The sequence below is a fragment of the Mugil cephalus genome, chromosome 4 (assembly GCF_022458985.1).
Source record: "Mugil cephalus isolate CIBA_MC_2020 chromosome 4, CIBA_Mcephalus_1.1, whole genome shotgun sequence".
Classification (NCBI taxonomy): Eukaryota; Metazoa; Chordata; class Actinopteri; order Mugiliformes; family Mugilidae; genus Mugil; species Mugil cephalus.
In genome coordinates this window covers 24,184,972-24,200,177 of record NC_061773.1, presented here as the reverse complement: position 1 = coordinate 24,200,177, position 15,206 = coordinate 24,184,972, and the positions used below count along the sequence as shown (strand labels likewise).

General features: G+C 41.6%; 1 protein-coding gene across 3 annotated transcripts in view; it reads right to left on the bottom strand.

Annotated features, from left to right (window-relative positions):
- iqsec1b (IQ motif and Sec7 domain ArfGEF 1b) overlaps window positions 1-15,206 on the bottom strand; it is a 178,648-nt gene that overhangs the window by 109,890 nt on the left and 53,552 nt on the right. Inside the window, exon 1 of one of the 3 annotated variants that reach the window (XM_047582027.1) lies at window positions 11,765-12,075. The exons of the other annotated variants lie outside the window; for them this stretch is intronic. The gene's annotated coding sequence lies outside the window, so the exon portion shown is untranslated. Of the gene's footprint in view, window positions 1-11,764; window positions 12,076-15,206 lie in introns of those variants that run through there. 3 annotated transcript variants of the gene reach the window in all.

Sequence of the window (15,206 nt, the reverse complement as noted above, 5' to 3'; positions counted from 1 at the left end):
CGAGTAAGTGAATACGCTGGGATTACATTTCACCCTTTAACCTCCCACATGGCCCCTAATCTCAAATTACAAATCACTTACAGACAGAAAAATAAAAGAGTGCTGCTGAGGGATGTTTGTGCACACACACACACAAACGCACACACAGACCACTGCCAAGAAAATCTTAACAATGCATGAACAAAATGAGATCAGTTATAACATGGACGCAGATCAATCTGTCTGATGTCTCCTTCCTATCGTCATCGCTCACAGAGAAAACACGTTTTCTAAAACTACCTTCAGCTGCAGAAATGTGCATCACGGTGGGTGCGTTCAATAGCTTGCAAGAAGGAAAATAACATCTTTTTGTTTTTGCAACGCAGTTAGAATTTAATAACAGCGGCGAAAATAGGCTAACAAGTCGAAATTGATGTAATATTAAGCTGATGGTTTATGTGGCAAAGAGAAAACCTTTTTTTTCTGCTGCAGCCACGAAACAATCTGAGAGCAGACGAACACAACAAGTCGCCAAATTACATTCTCGGCTAGTAATTGCTTTTTATTTCCCAAATATGTTCACACGGCTGAATTAAACAGGAAAAAATGTTTTACTCGTTTAATGTAACCCAAACTGACTTGTGTGGCCAGCAACAGTTTCAATGTGGGTGGTGCACATATTGTCAGAAGCAGCTGGGAGTTTGCTGAAAGTCTAGTAAGCACCATATTGCAACGTCTAATTTCATAGAGCTCTTTTGATGTGGAGAAGTTTTTTTTGTGTGTGTGTGTGTGTCATCTGGTTGGGGCTAATGAAGAGAAAGCTGGGGGATCGATGTCGCTGTTGCTGCTGCTGTTGTTGGCCAGCTGTGCAGCTCACCCTGCAAACACACTGCGGCGATGCCAGCACTCAGCCCAAAGACTGTGTTCTGACGCTGAGAACTCCCAAGAGGAGACCAGAAAAACTATCCCGCAGAGCCAAATACCCAATCAGTTGTGTTCTCAGAGAAAGAGAGAAGGGAGAGGGGGACTAGGCGGCCGGAGGTTGGTGAAAACATACAATGAAATATTCACATCTTCTCTCATGTTATGTATGAAACTGTCAAACTCATCAACTAATGAGCTCTATCACTGAGATGTTTACGTTTTTAAACCATGGAACAACACATCAACTAGATTAACAATGATACTTCCTATATGATGATATGATATAATGCATTGGTTTTATGTAGTTCTTTACCTTAGACACTCAAAGACACTCACACAGTCACCCCCCAGTGGTGGTAAACTACCTCAGTAGTCACAGTTGCCCTGGGGCAGACCGACGGAAACATGGCTGCCAATTCGCACCTACCGCCTTTACGACCACCACCAAACATCATGCAATCATACACCAGTGGAGTTCACACTGGGGGTGTCTTGCCCAAGGACACAACAGACAGACTGGGGATAGGGTGGAACTGAAGCACGCTTTTGGTTATTGGACGACCACACCACCTCCTGAGCTACTAGTGCCCCCAAGGTAACCTAATGTATGGAGTGACATGATGGCTTACGTTTTTTTTTAAGCGTATTAATCACTCATTGTGGCACCTTCCTGTCCGCCAAGGAGCAGTCGCTGTACCAGATGATGATTTAGGATGTCAGTGTGTTCTCCACCACACAGAAGGCATCATGACTGAGGTCAACCCGCTTCAGCCTCCTCAAAAAGAACAACAATTGTGGGCCTTCTTTGTGATACTGGCTGTGTTAGTGGTCAACATGAGGTCGCTGGAGATGTGCAAGATATTTGCAGGTGGACACCATCTCCACAGTCGTTCCTTTGGTCATGAGTGCACGACAATCTCTTTAGTCTTCTCCTCATTAATGCAGAGGTTGTTGGTTTTGCAGCAGTCCACAAGTTCTTTCACTTCCTGCTTTTTCACTCCCACCAGTGACCCTTCTAGTCCAGCCTGGTCCAGCCAAGACACTTTAGCTTCCACTCTGCTGGGCCCCTCGACTCCGCCCCTGAGACACCCAACTGGAGCTCCGTCGACCTGCTGTTGGTCTTATTGACCGAACCCTGGCCAGTCCTGGCCCCTCTCATGGGACACTGCTATAAATACCCGGACTTCCTGGCACTTGAGGAGCGACGGCATTAGGATGTAGGGATGCCCGTCTAGGTGTACACACATTGTTCTTTCGTTTGATTGTAATCAGATCCTTTTGTTCTTTTTTGTTGTTAAACCTCCCCCAGTAGCGGTGATTCTGATTTGCTTGGGGTTGATTTTTACCTTTAGGTTTCTTAAATGCTCAGAAATAGCTGTATCTCTTCTTAATTCCCCTAGTTCTTATTTCTTCTGTCATCTTAACCAATTGGCCTCCGTTGGAGTCCATCTTCTGTTGTACGCTAAATGTTGAGTTTTGTATTCTTTTCACTAAACGCCTAACAATAATTGCCATAGTTCCTGAAAACTATATTTTGTGTTACGTCTCTTTTCCCTACACAAGCTGGGTTGCCTGTTCAGAGACTCAGCTGCGTCATCCACAAATTTCACAATATGACTGCTCGGGTACCTTGCAGAGCATTTCTCATAGGTGAGGAGCAAATACAACAGGGGGCACAGGACATGTCCCTGTGGGGAACCGGTGCTGAGTATGATAGTGGAGGAAGAAATGCCATGGATTTTAACAGACTGTGGTCTGTTTGTAAGAAAGTCCAGGATCCAGCTATATAGAAATAGCGTTAGTCCCAGTAGCAGCAGCAGTTTATTGACAAAAGTCTGTGGAATGATAGCGTTAAAAATAGAATTTCTTGCCCTGCAGATGAGTGACAGCTCGTCACGCTGTTAATATGTCTGTATAGTGAGACATAGTGGTGGTAGTATACTATGATATACAGTATCGTATCATGGCTTACTTTAATGTTGGAAGACAAGCTGGGGGAAAAATACAGAGAAGTCCTTAAAGAAAACCTTCTGTAGAGTGCAGAGACCCAAGACTAGAATGATGGTTGACCTTATAATAATGACCTGAAGCAAACGGCCGAGACAGCACTGCAGTGGCTGTTCCTGACTTCTGACTGTTCCTGAGTGGCCCCACTTAAGACTACATTTAGACCTCACCGAACAGTTCAGGCAGTTCACATCTGCTTGAGAGGATCTGGAAGAAAGGGATGAGCTGCCCGAATCCAGGTGTACAAAGCTTTCACAGAGTTACCCGAGAAAAGACAAGGCTGGATTTGCTCCTTTCTGAAGCTACTGTACTGCAAGCTCACCAAAAAGATTAAAGCAGCTTTAAAGAAAACACTGAGGACTTAAACTGACCTTGTGAGTCTGCATCTAGCCAAAACTAAGGTCCTCGTCGGTGTGTGCAATAATGTAGTTGTGTTTTACAGTACTACTGACTGCGCAGTTTTCTGGTGCAATGTATAATTCCCATGTGGAGTATTCCAGCCTTATATATTACTCTGTAAAAAAAATAAAAAATAAAGTTTCAAAAGTACGAGATCAAAGCTCTGTGATTTAAGGATACTGAGCCTGATAAAGCAGACGAGATTAGTCTCCGTTCCTCCTATTTCTGTCTCTCACACTTTCCACAAAAAAAAGAAGAAAAAAAAGTGCTTGTTCTTGAGACTTACTCATTCTAAGATGTTTCTGTGAGACATGGACACATTTTTCCTATTTTTCCTTGCACATGAAGACAACTCAATTCAGAAATGGAAAATAACTGTGAACTTTTGGATGCCGTACACAAAATGTTTGCACAATGGAACTTGCAATTAATCAAATAAAAAATGGTATTTAAATAATGGCAAACTGAGCAGCGTAAATAAGTAAACTTTGGATAAAAGCTATTATGTACTGGTTGGAATAATTTGGCTGAAACAGCCATTAGAAGACACAACTCTAACTGTTAAGCACTTTCGCGCATCTGCACACAAGACACTTTAGCTAACTTCATACCAAGACACTTTAGCTAACCGTATACTGAGACATTTTAGCTAACTTTATACCAAGACACTTTAGCTAACCTTATACTGAGACACTTTAGCTAACGTTATACCAAGACACTTTAGCTAACCTTACACCGAGATACTTTAGCTAACTTTATATTGAGATACTTTAGCTAACTTTATATCGATATACTTTAGCTAACCTTACACTGAGATACTTTAATTAACTTTATATCAAGATACTTTAGCTAATCTTACACCGAGATACTTTAGCTAACTTTAGAGTGAGACACTTTAGCTAACCTTATACGGAGACACTTTAGTTAACCTTACACTGAGACATGTTAGCTAACCTTATACCGAGACGCTTTAGCTAACCTTATACTGACAAACTTAAGCTAACCTTATACTGAGATACTTTAGCTAAAATGTTTTATTTACTGTATATCCCATGTAAATTGAATTATTATGTTTTTTTTGTTTTTGTTTTTGTTTTACTTTTACCTTATTCTTATTTTATTGTATTTATTTATTTTATTATTTTATTCTTATTCTTATGTCTATGTCTTGTTCTTTTTTATCTCGTGACTCTTGGACAAAATAATTAATCCTGCATGAATCAATAAAGTGACCTTGAATCTTGAAGACACGTCAGGTCTAAAACCAGTCTCAGACCTCTGAGAGAATACCTTCAGAAGTTTGGCTGTGAGACAAAAAGAAACACAGCACGTCTATTCTCTATTAAACTGAATATTTTACTCACATGAAAGAAGTGGAAGTTGAGGGAAGCATTATGAGAACAATCTGAGCATTTATCTGTGAGGATGCAGCTCTGAGCTGAGCAGAACAGTCCTCCAGAAATTCCCAGTGTGGTTCCTGCCGGTGAGCTCAGCCTCCCAGCAGGGCTGAGGACTGGACTTCACATCTCCGTCGCAGGCCCGTCGGCGGAGCTCGCATGCGTACGCTCACAGCCGATGGAAAGTTAATTAACTGCCTTTTTGAGGCGGCAGGCCTGTGATAGCCCAGTCACTGACGCGGCCCCATTACCCAGCCTTTAACAGTGATGAATTAGCAATCCTTCCCTGCTGCCTGCCTCCCATCATCGGCGACTTTAGCCCAGGGGAAGGAGCGCTATAGGTTGCTCCTGCACATTGCACATCAGCTGGCTCCATTGCTTGCAGGAGGCTACAGTTTGGGATATTAGAAGAAATTTAACAGACGTGGAGCCTTTAACTGAGGCAGTGCAAACAAGCCCATTAGCAAAAATCAAGAATGCTTGTTAGTTTCTCTTACTTCACGAGCACAAACAGAGCAGCCTTTGTTTCCATTGTGCTGAGCTTGTGGGGAGATAATGATGATGCAGCTGCAACTGAGTAATTATTGTTGTTATTATTCTTTTTTTTTTTTCATTCTGGCAATGTTCCATTCTAGCCATTTTAAAAAGGCTAAAAATAAAAAAAGAAAATCACACAAATGCGAGTGCTTGTTTTTCAGGGCTCAGCTAGTTGAGGGGTGAGGCCTCGACAGCTGGCTCACCTCAGTGTTTTGGCAGAGCAGGAACCATCTGAGATTTACAGTATTATCTCCTTTCTTTAGTGGACACAGAACCGTGTTTAGAGTGACAAACATGGAACTAAGAAAATAAGAATATGAGGTGTGCGGCAGAGACATAGCCGAGACTTAGCCAGCTGCAGTATTCTTCGGCAGTGACTGTCGTATAATTTCGCCGCACTACATACAAAGGAAGGGAGAACCCAACAATTTCCTCTTGTTCTGGGACAAAGCTGAGAGATGTGACAGCTTAAAAAAAAAATAAAAAAATTGTCAAAAGCCATTTTCTTCAGCCTGAATCTTAATTAGACGTTTCTTTATTTCATTTCATCATTTTTTTCTTTGCATTCATGTTTCCAAAGAATCGCTCATGCTCCTCTCAAAAATTGAATTTACTTTCAATTTGTGTGCAAATATGTTTGTTTTTACATTTAAATTGTCCTATAATCAGTTTGTCTGCCGTGTATTCAAGCACTATGAATTACTTTAACCTGTCTGAAATAAAATGTGAGTTTCTTTGTTTTGCAGGACGAATACAGCACTTAAAATGATAAAATTATTGGAATGCCACTTTAAAGCAGAGTAATCATCATTTACACTCTGCTTAAATTAAGAAAACGATTTTATGACTCAGTACAGTACAATCAGGGACTAACAGGAGAATAACACTGGGAATAAGCAAAATACACTTTGCGTAATTAGCACTTAACAGCACTAAAGACGTGCTCAGTAAAGGCCGGAAAATGTATTTCTGTCAACGCCCGCTTGTGTTCAAACGAGTGTAACTGGGACAGAGTATTGAAGGAAATCTATAAATGTTCCCCCAGCTCAAATGACAGGCATTGTGGTTATTTATAAGTCCCGTCGGACTGAGTCTCCTGAGTGCTGCGTCACAATCCCAACAATCATGCTGACCCACAAGAGTAATTTGCAACTTTTTCCCCAGCTCCAGAACCGTACAGAAAACTGAAGATGATTTTAATTACAAATGAAACAATAGCTGTTTCCGAGACAAAGTGGGGGCGCATGGCTCTCCAATCCCACACCGTAGATGCAGAAGTGACCCCAAATATTGTCGTGAATGACTACAGCAGAGTCGGCCGGTAATGACAAGTACGTGAATGACAACTGGTGTTGCAGCAGAGATAGAGAAACTACAGAATGGAAGCCACTGACAAGTTTAATGACGCAGGGTTTGAGATTTGGGAGGGGACGGATACACCAGCGCGCCTGTCGACATCAAAGCGCGCCAAGATGAAGTGAAGGCACGGCCGACGGAGTGGCGTGAGGCTAACTTTGCCCGGACGCGGCCGGCATTCTGAACACGCGTCGCCACTCCCACCGCACTTCAGAGGCGAAGCGGCGCAGCCATTTGTCAAGGGTGTTGTGGGTTGAGTAAACCAACCACTCACTATGCATTTCAGCACAAAATAACGCCAACGTGAGCCTGGGGCAAATTAATATTTTGTTGCATCAGGCCGTCCGTGCATGGAATAAATGCGACGCACCAACTGACAGGAGGATTTTTGTCTCAAAACAGGCGCAAACAAAAGCCCTGGAAGACAAGGTGAAAAAACTGCTGATTGTTCCTTACGTTATCACGGTGAAAGTCAGAAGCACAGCACTTTTTTTTTTTTTTTTTTTTTTTAAAGCTGACTGTCAAGACTTTTGCTTGTAAGCCAGAATGGAAAGGAAGGGTCTCACAAGGACAAAATGCTCACATGCTAAAGGTGATGAAAGGTGAAGAAAGAAAAGCAAACGATCACTTTTGAATGATACACCAACTTCCAAAGCTGTTGAGAAAAGTTCTATCCCAGGAATTAAACTCCAAAGACCTCTGTGTAAAACAGCTTTGCCCGTAGCTCCTGTGCTGTGTTGTGTTGTGTTGTGTTGTGGTCCTGGTGGAATATTTTGAGAAGTGTTTGAGAGGATTCATCATCTCAACAACCGAGGCCTTGTGTGTTAGGTTTATTGCCACCTACACCCACAAAAAATTCTCTGTCCAACTCTTCCCAGTTTACACATGAATTGTCTAGGCGCCATCTACAAAGAGTGTTGTCTCCATGCCACAGCACAAAGTACCAAACCACAGAGAAGGGATTTAGTTGTTATACAACAGGAGATGAGCTCTACCACCACACATAACCATCCCTGGCTATTCATTCTAAAACTAACAACCACTTAAATATTCTCTAGCCACCATGACGAGGATGACTAAGAATCTGGACACGAGCTGTACAGCATTGTGTACAGCATCAATTAACACCCATCCTGGGTGTTGTCCTGGCCTGGATGGATGTGGGTCCGGCTCCAGGGCTTTAAGGCCGTCGTGTGGGCCCCTGTCCGTCTGGGTCATGGGTGGTTTCTGTGGTGGCGTCCCAAAGAATGGTGATTCCGCATTTGGTCCCTCAGTGCTCAGCCATATTCTGTTTTATCTTAGGAGTGGGTTAGGAAGGGCTGGAGGTTTTGCGTAGGTAGTTTGCATGAAGCATGAAGCATGAAGCATGAATAAAGGTATGGGCTATGGGGGTTAGAGGTGTTGGTTTTTAATGTAAAGCACATTGTGTTGCATCTTTTATGCATGAAAAGTACTATTTCAGACTCAGAAACAGCTCCATTTCAATGAAGCCTTGAATGAATAAAGTTTGATTGACTGACTGACTGCATGGATGGATGATTGATTGATTGATTGATTGATTGATTGATTGATTGATTGATTGATTGATTGATTGATTGATTGATTGATTGATTGTTGGTTGGTTGATTGGTTGGTTGGTTGGTTGGTTGGTTGGTTGGTTGGTTGGTTGATTGTATTGGATTGAGATTGATTGATTGATTGGATTGATATGATTGATTGATGTTGGTTGTTGTTTTGGTAAGAAAGGGGACGTATCTGACCATAGAATCTAGACTGCAGGTAATAAGAGAATTCAACTTTGTTTGATCTCTGCTTTAAGGCAACATATTTCAAGTACAAGAAGAAACATGACAGCACCACAGGTTTACCAGAGCGTCCCGTTGAGGACAGGGACAAAGTGACATGTTCCAGCAACAAACCGTCCATTCTGGTGAGTGCAGTTGGTGGAAACTGGATATTGAGGTTTACAGAAAAAGCCATTTTCATTCACAGATCTGGACCTCACACAGCTGGGCAGAGACCATATCAACAAACAACAAAAAAGGCAAAAGACAACCAGAGTAAGATCAGGCTTTGGAAGGCTTGGAAAGCTTTTAACGCCTGCCGTTTCCCTCACTGAGCTTTTATGAAAAAAAGCGAAAGAAATGTACAAAAAGAAGAGCAGATCAAAAGAGAAAGCAGACCACAGTGCCAAATGAACATATCATCTTCCAATATGTGGCTCTGTGGAGTTAGGCTGATTTCCAAACAGAAATTACTGTTTTTCAAGCATGGCAATACACTGAGGAAGAGCCTGGTTTATGTGAGAGTGCAGTTTGGAAAACACTAGAAACAAGGGGCACACCTGTACATTAGAGGGTTCAAACAGTTCATACACAAACAACTGCTGACGCACCCATTTATGGAACCACATGAACTGCAGGAAAAGTAGTTTTTCACTATTTTAATATAGTGTATTGTTACATATTTTTAGAGAACAATGGACAAATGATTTCTAAAGAACAATGAAGTGCATTGTCTGTTCAGACCTGTTCAGACCTCGCATAACATCCATCCAGCTTAAAGCACAAGTGTGAAGACAGCCTGGATGCACTGAGGACACATTTGTTATTTATAAATGATCGCCCAAAAAAAAGCACCATTCAGGATGTCTATTACTTACTTAATGTTGGAGCTATGTTTAGTTAAGTTATGTATTTCCTCATGAATCACCTGTTTCTGTATTACCGGAGATCTTTCTGTAATTATAGTGAACACAGAAGTTTTTAGAATTGGGGTTGTAATCTCAGCTTTTTGCAAGTCTCTAAACAACTGGTAGACAGGCGGACGTAAATTATAATAAATAAATACATAATAACATAATGTGTGTTTTCAGTGAGAGAGCTTGTATCAGAATATGTATCATTACTCCATGTCATGTCCATAGACTGTATATCAATATGGACAATGTCTCGCCCCTTCCTTGCATTGGCCAAACTTACGCCACTTTACTGGGGATACGGGCGACGCCATCTTGCATTTTCATTTAATTAACACTACTCCGGTTACAAGGAAATGTTGGATTATACACTGTATCAGTTTTTGTTTTTTTGTTTTTTAAATCAACTCTCACTGTCCCAAGGGGCTGTTTTATGGAGTGGTTGGCATGGCAACTGGTGGTCACCATTATATCACATCCTGTTTCTATATCATCAAATAACTAACTATAACAAAACGTACCCAAAAAATTGACAATGAACATACATCAACATTATATTAAATACCTAAAATGACAGAAACCATTCAAGAGTTTTAATTTAGACCCAAGTCATTGTGACCTATACTGCAGCCAGACACCAGGGGGAGCTCTACTTACTTAAGCTTCACTTTGAGGAGCAGTTCTGCTGTCCATATTTATACTGGCTATTGTCATGCCTCACGCAAATCGCACTATAACTGTTGCAATATTCTGTTGCATCCCAAATTTATTTCCGTACATATCGCTAAATCGAGATCGGATCTCAAGTGCCGTACTTAAAGCTTGCCTCTTGCAATCATCGGATGTTAATGTGAGGGCTGAATGTGGTTTTGGCAACTAGGCAACTGTTTGCTAGCGCAACAGTGTAGTAAATAAGAATCGACTTTTCTCAAGAGGTCAACAAAAGGTTTCAATGGAGCTTCCCAGAAATTATGAAGGCTACTAACTACATTTCACTTGTGAATCTACTTAGTAGTGTATACATTTTATTTCTAGACATAGGTCTAAAGTAATGTGTCCTTTGTGCATTCTTACGTTTAAATCTCAAGAAAGCCATCAATGATTGATCTGTATTATTTTAAAATGAAAAGAGAAATGGAATGACATGCAATAAAAACCAGGGTAGCAGTGAGTCCACCAGGGAACTAGAGAAGTCAACAGGAAAAGAGTAAATGTATCTGTTGCTGTCACATTCTCCTGCTGCTGCTGACATTTTTAATCTTATATCTGCTGCCACATGCAAAATCCAATAATCTGTGATTTTACTTGCAGCAATGTGTCACTTCCTCTGTGGTTTGGCGTTATTGCGTTCATTATACGATCTAAACACCTACTTCCTATTGTAAGTTCTAGCTTGACCCAAACATCATTCAGAGCACAACTCCCTGGGCAATTGTAATTGATGTGCACTTGTTTGTCGTGTTCTTCAGCAAACACTTGCTAATGGAATGGGACAGCTCAAGACCCCACTGTAATCACAAGTGTTTAGCTCTCATTCGTTGTGCTCTCTCCATCTCCACGCCTAATTACAATCAATAAACATGTGGAGTCAACACGATTCATTAGGATTTTCACTATTACCTTACGCGGGAAAAAGACCACAGGGTGAGATTTTTGCTAGCTCGCCGCCACCCCAAAAAAAACCTGACTTTAGAATCGCTCTCAAACCTCAGTGCTGGATGTGCGATAGATACAGCGAGAGCGCCGTCAAGAATAAAAACCCTTTGAAATTGCCATGAAGCTTTTGAAGCCTATGTCCCACTGCTCGGCGCTCTCAGGGTTTTCATCTCTTTCCATCTCTTCTCATTTGCAGAGGAGCTCTCAAGGCCTCGCTGAGCAGCTGTAATGAACTCCGAGGAAAAAAAGCATCCACAGAGAAGAGGACTGCAACGGACGGCCAGACGTTACTGTACTCGGGAAAATGCAGCGTGAAAACACGCCGCTCGCCACACTCGGCAAAGTTGAGGCTTACCGCTCATTTTCTGAGATATCTGTTAACAATAGGCACAAACAGGGATCAAAAGGGAGAGATGCTTGCCCTTTCTATCTCCCAAAAAACTAGTCTACCCCCACTGAGCTTCAGTTTCACAGCTTTGGTCGTAATGGACGTTGTTCATTTTCTATCTGAGTGGATTTGCGAGGCTGTGGAGGCCACCTACCAGGGTGTACGCAGTAGGTGGTGGGAATCTTCGAAAGCAAAAAGGAAAAAGGCCGACAAGCAAACGAACAAACAAACAAAAAAAAGCACTCAACAGCAGTACGGCGAATGGAAACACCAGACATGAGATGTTTTATCAGTCTGATAAAAAAAGAGCAACTCTATAAACTAGCACCATGGCGGAAACTGCTGTAATGAGACAGACTGTCAGGAAATGGGTTTAGAAAGTTGTGGTCTGATGAATGAAAAAAAAAAAGCCCTTTAATTTACCCAAAGGATGCAGACTTCCATTTGCGACAGGGATAACTTCTTCTATATGGAGGGGCAATAAGGTTTAGAGGGATCTCAGAGACTTCTACAGGCAATGAGGTGTATCGCCTGCAACATAAAAAGAGAGAAGCACATTGTAGGTGTTCATTTCAAGAAGTTCATGAAAATGTAGTATATTTTTATTCAGAATCAGACGGCGAGTGATGCATGGGCGATGTCACGTTGCAGCGTGCACGGGGTGTTGTGTATACCAAGAAGGGCACCGTGCTAAGCTTGAATGTCGCGGTTGGCAGAAAGAAAGATTACTCCAGCCCACTGCCTACAGCATTTTAATGCCTTCAAATCAGGACCGGGAACTTTCATATATGCATTATCACAACAGCTGAATCAGCATCCAGCTCAGTGCCAGGTAGAGAGAGTGGAAAGAAGGGAGGAGGAGGAAGAAGAAGAGGAGGGGGCGGAGGGAGGAGGAGGAGGGGGAAGGAGGCAGAAGATGAGACAAAAATCAGAACGTGCCGGGCTGGATGTAATGTGAGACGACAGCAGAGGCTGTGGAGAACAGATACGGACAGGAAGGAAGCCCAAGACAAGAGGAAGCAGATTCAAATTACTTTCTGTTATCTAAGTTGTTAGCATCAGTGACCTTCGCAGCTCAAATCTGTAGTGTTCCTTATTGCCAGCGGTACATTTTGTCATATTCTGAAGGACAAACGACAGCAAATCATTCAGTACTTAGTCCGATAAAGTTCGCTTCCTGGTTCCAAAGTAAGTTAATGTACATACATTAAGTTAATTTCAACTCCTTCTTCTAAAAACGATGTGCAGTAGCATCGGCCTGCGTACTTTTACGTATTTCATGTTCGCTTTATAATATAAAAAATAAATCAGAGTTTATTTGATGTTTCATTTCAAAGGCAAAAACTAAAATATGCTAAATAAGTAAAATGTAAATTGTGTCCTCGGAAGAAAGACCAGAACGAGGGAACAGATTTGATTCACATAGACCCCTTTACGATTTGTAAACAGTGTGACTTTTTTTGAGGGGTGGGGCTTAGCTGGAGGCAAAGTATCTCAAACACTCTAGCCTCTTAACGCCAGTTAGCATATTTCAAGAGACTGTTTGGCAAGAATAGACGAGGAAAACGCATATTTTACCCCTGACTAATGTTGAGTTAGCTAGCAGTTAGCATTAGCCTTAACTTGCAACCAGAATCCTCCTAATAACGATTAACTAGGGTGACCAGACGTCATCTTTTTCCCTGACACATTTTCTTTTTGAGACCTAAAAATGTGTCAAACTCAAACTTTGAATTTGTCCAGGATTTTGTTCTACTAGAGCCTCAATCACGTTTACATCAAATTTGCATTGCAATTTGTTCCACCCGCTGAAGGATCTTTTTCAAAACTCAAATCTGGTCACCCTAGATGAACTTCACATAATTTCAGTCAGAATTCAGTCTAACCCATGATGTTATTCAGGCTGAAACTGACCATGTATTACATATTAATCTTGTAATCTTGTAAGTGTGCGCTGTAAAAGTGAGCGTTGTTGATGATTGTCTCACTCCAGCCTTTACTTTTAATTGTATTCAACCAAAGTCTACCACTGACAGTGGCTGGTATGTGATTAAACTTCAAGTTAGTGTTTTTGCTTTTTCAGTTTTGGCCCCAAAAATACAGCAAGACGACATTTTCACAGTTGAGAGTGACAGCGTTTGCCTTAAGCTTCACTCTGTTTTGCCTCCAGCTAACGTTGTGACGTCACAGCGATGTAGGCCAGAAGAAGAAGAAGAAGACGAGGATGAATAAGAATAAGTTGTCAGTGATATTTTGAACTCTGTACTAAAAACTTTTCTACCGGTCTAAACGGACCACGAGGAAGAATTTGGAGCAATATTCACACGTAACTTTAGACTTTATAACACAGAATATGTCATTTAAATTTATCTCGTTTGTCTTCTGAATAGGACAATAGGACAGTGGATCTGAAAATGTTGTGCTCCCGGACTACTCACACAAAAATCATGCTATTAGAAGATAAAAAAACTTAACACCACAAATACCACAACATGCACCGACTATCGCGCTATTGCATCAAATACTGTAGGGTATAACTAATGTCTAGTTGTTATTCGCTCTCTGACTTATAGTTACTGGTTTGCGTGAGCGAGCAATTTGAATAACAACCATATTAACTTTATTTGAGGGGAGTAGCCTACTTTTAACTAGACGATATTTAGAAAAATATTTTAATGAAGGCAGCACTCTAGTAAAATTAATAGGACTGCAGAGTCTTTAATAATAAAAGAACAGTAAAACAGATCATTTTCAAAGATGAACTCGTGTTTAATCTTCCATCTCTCTGGGCTCCACACCAGAACGCTGACAGTTTTTTAGCTTCACATATCCCCTGATATGGAGGGAAAGTTTATTAACTTCAAGGTAGTTTCAGAACAGCGCGGAGAAAAGAAAAACATCATGGATTCAGGCTGGTGTGAACCGTAAGAGCTGAACCTAATTAACTGCTCGTCCAAATTACAGCACATCCAAATTACGGTCACTTATGATTACTGCAGTAATCAAGCCACCGCACAGAGAAACACCAGGTGACAAATGCTGGGACCGACTAAAAAGAGGCCCGCTTTGGGCTTTGGGAATTATAACTAACTCTTGAAGAAGATTCAAGCCTGAATTTGAAATGAGCTGTTTTGTTATAAGGATGTTAAGCATCGCTTAATGATGCCACAATCCTAAAACCTGATAGTAACTAAATTTAAAAATGGTTGCTTTTGATGGGTCATCTTGACTGGGAAATAAAAAAGAAACCAAACAACCAGAAATGAATGTATTTTCTTAAATGTAAACTGTTAAACCTCAGTGATGTAGCTTGCAATAGGAAGACCCTGCACAAACTGTAAATATAACCGCAGTGTGCCATGTGGATAAACGTGCCCTTCAGCACAAATGGGTTGTGCTCCTTTGCAACCAGGAGCTGCGAGTAATAATCTCTCATCCACAGAGGTTAAGTCCCGGATGGAGATTTCCCACCGCCTGCCATATAAGCCTCCTGTTATCACTGCAGTGCAGGTTCCACGCTTACACAATGCCGGTTTCTCGACACACTCGCTCCCAAAACTTGTAAACTCTCGGAAGGCTGGGAAAGTGGTTTCAAGGACTAATTGAGCTTAATAATGGAGCGCATGCTGGAAACAACACACCCACACGGATAAACACGGAAAGTCAAAGAGTCAAAGTCGGCTCAGGCAGACGCATCGCGCCGGCTACGCTTCCAGGAAATGCCCACCGCTACAGCTAGAGATATACGCCCAGTAATGTGTTCAATACGTTATGTTTAGGGTTGTAAAGTGGAGCCAAATCACTTAACTCTCAAATGCACGGGTCATTTGTCTGCGCTTACAGCAAGCATGCACAAAACCTTTCT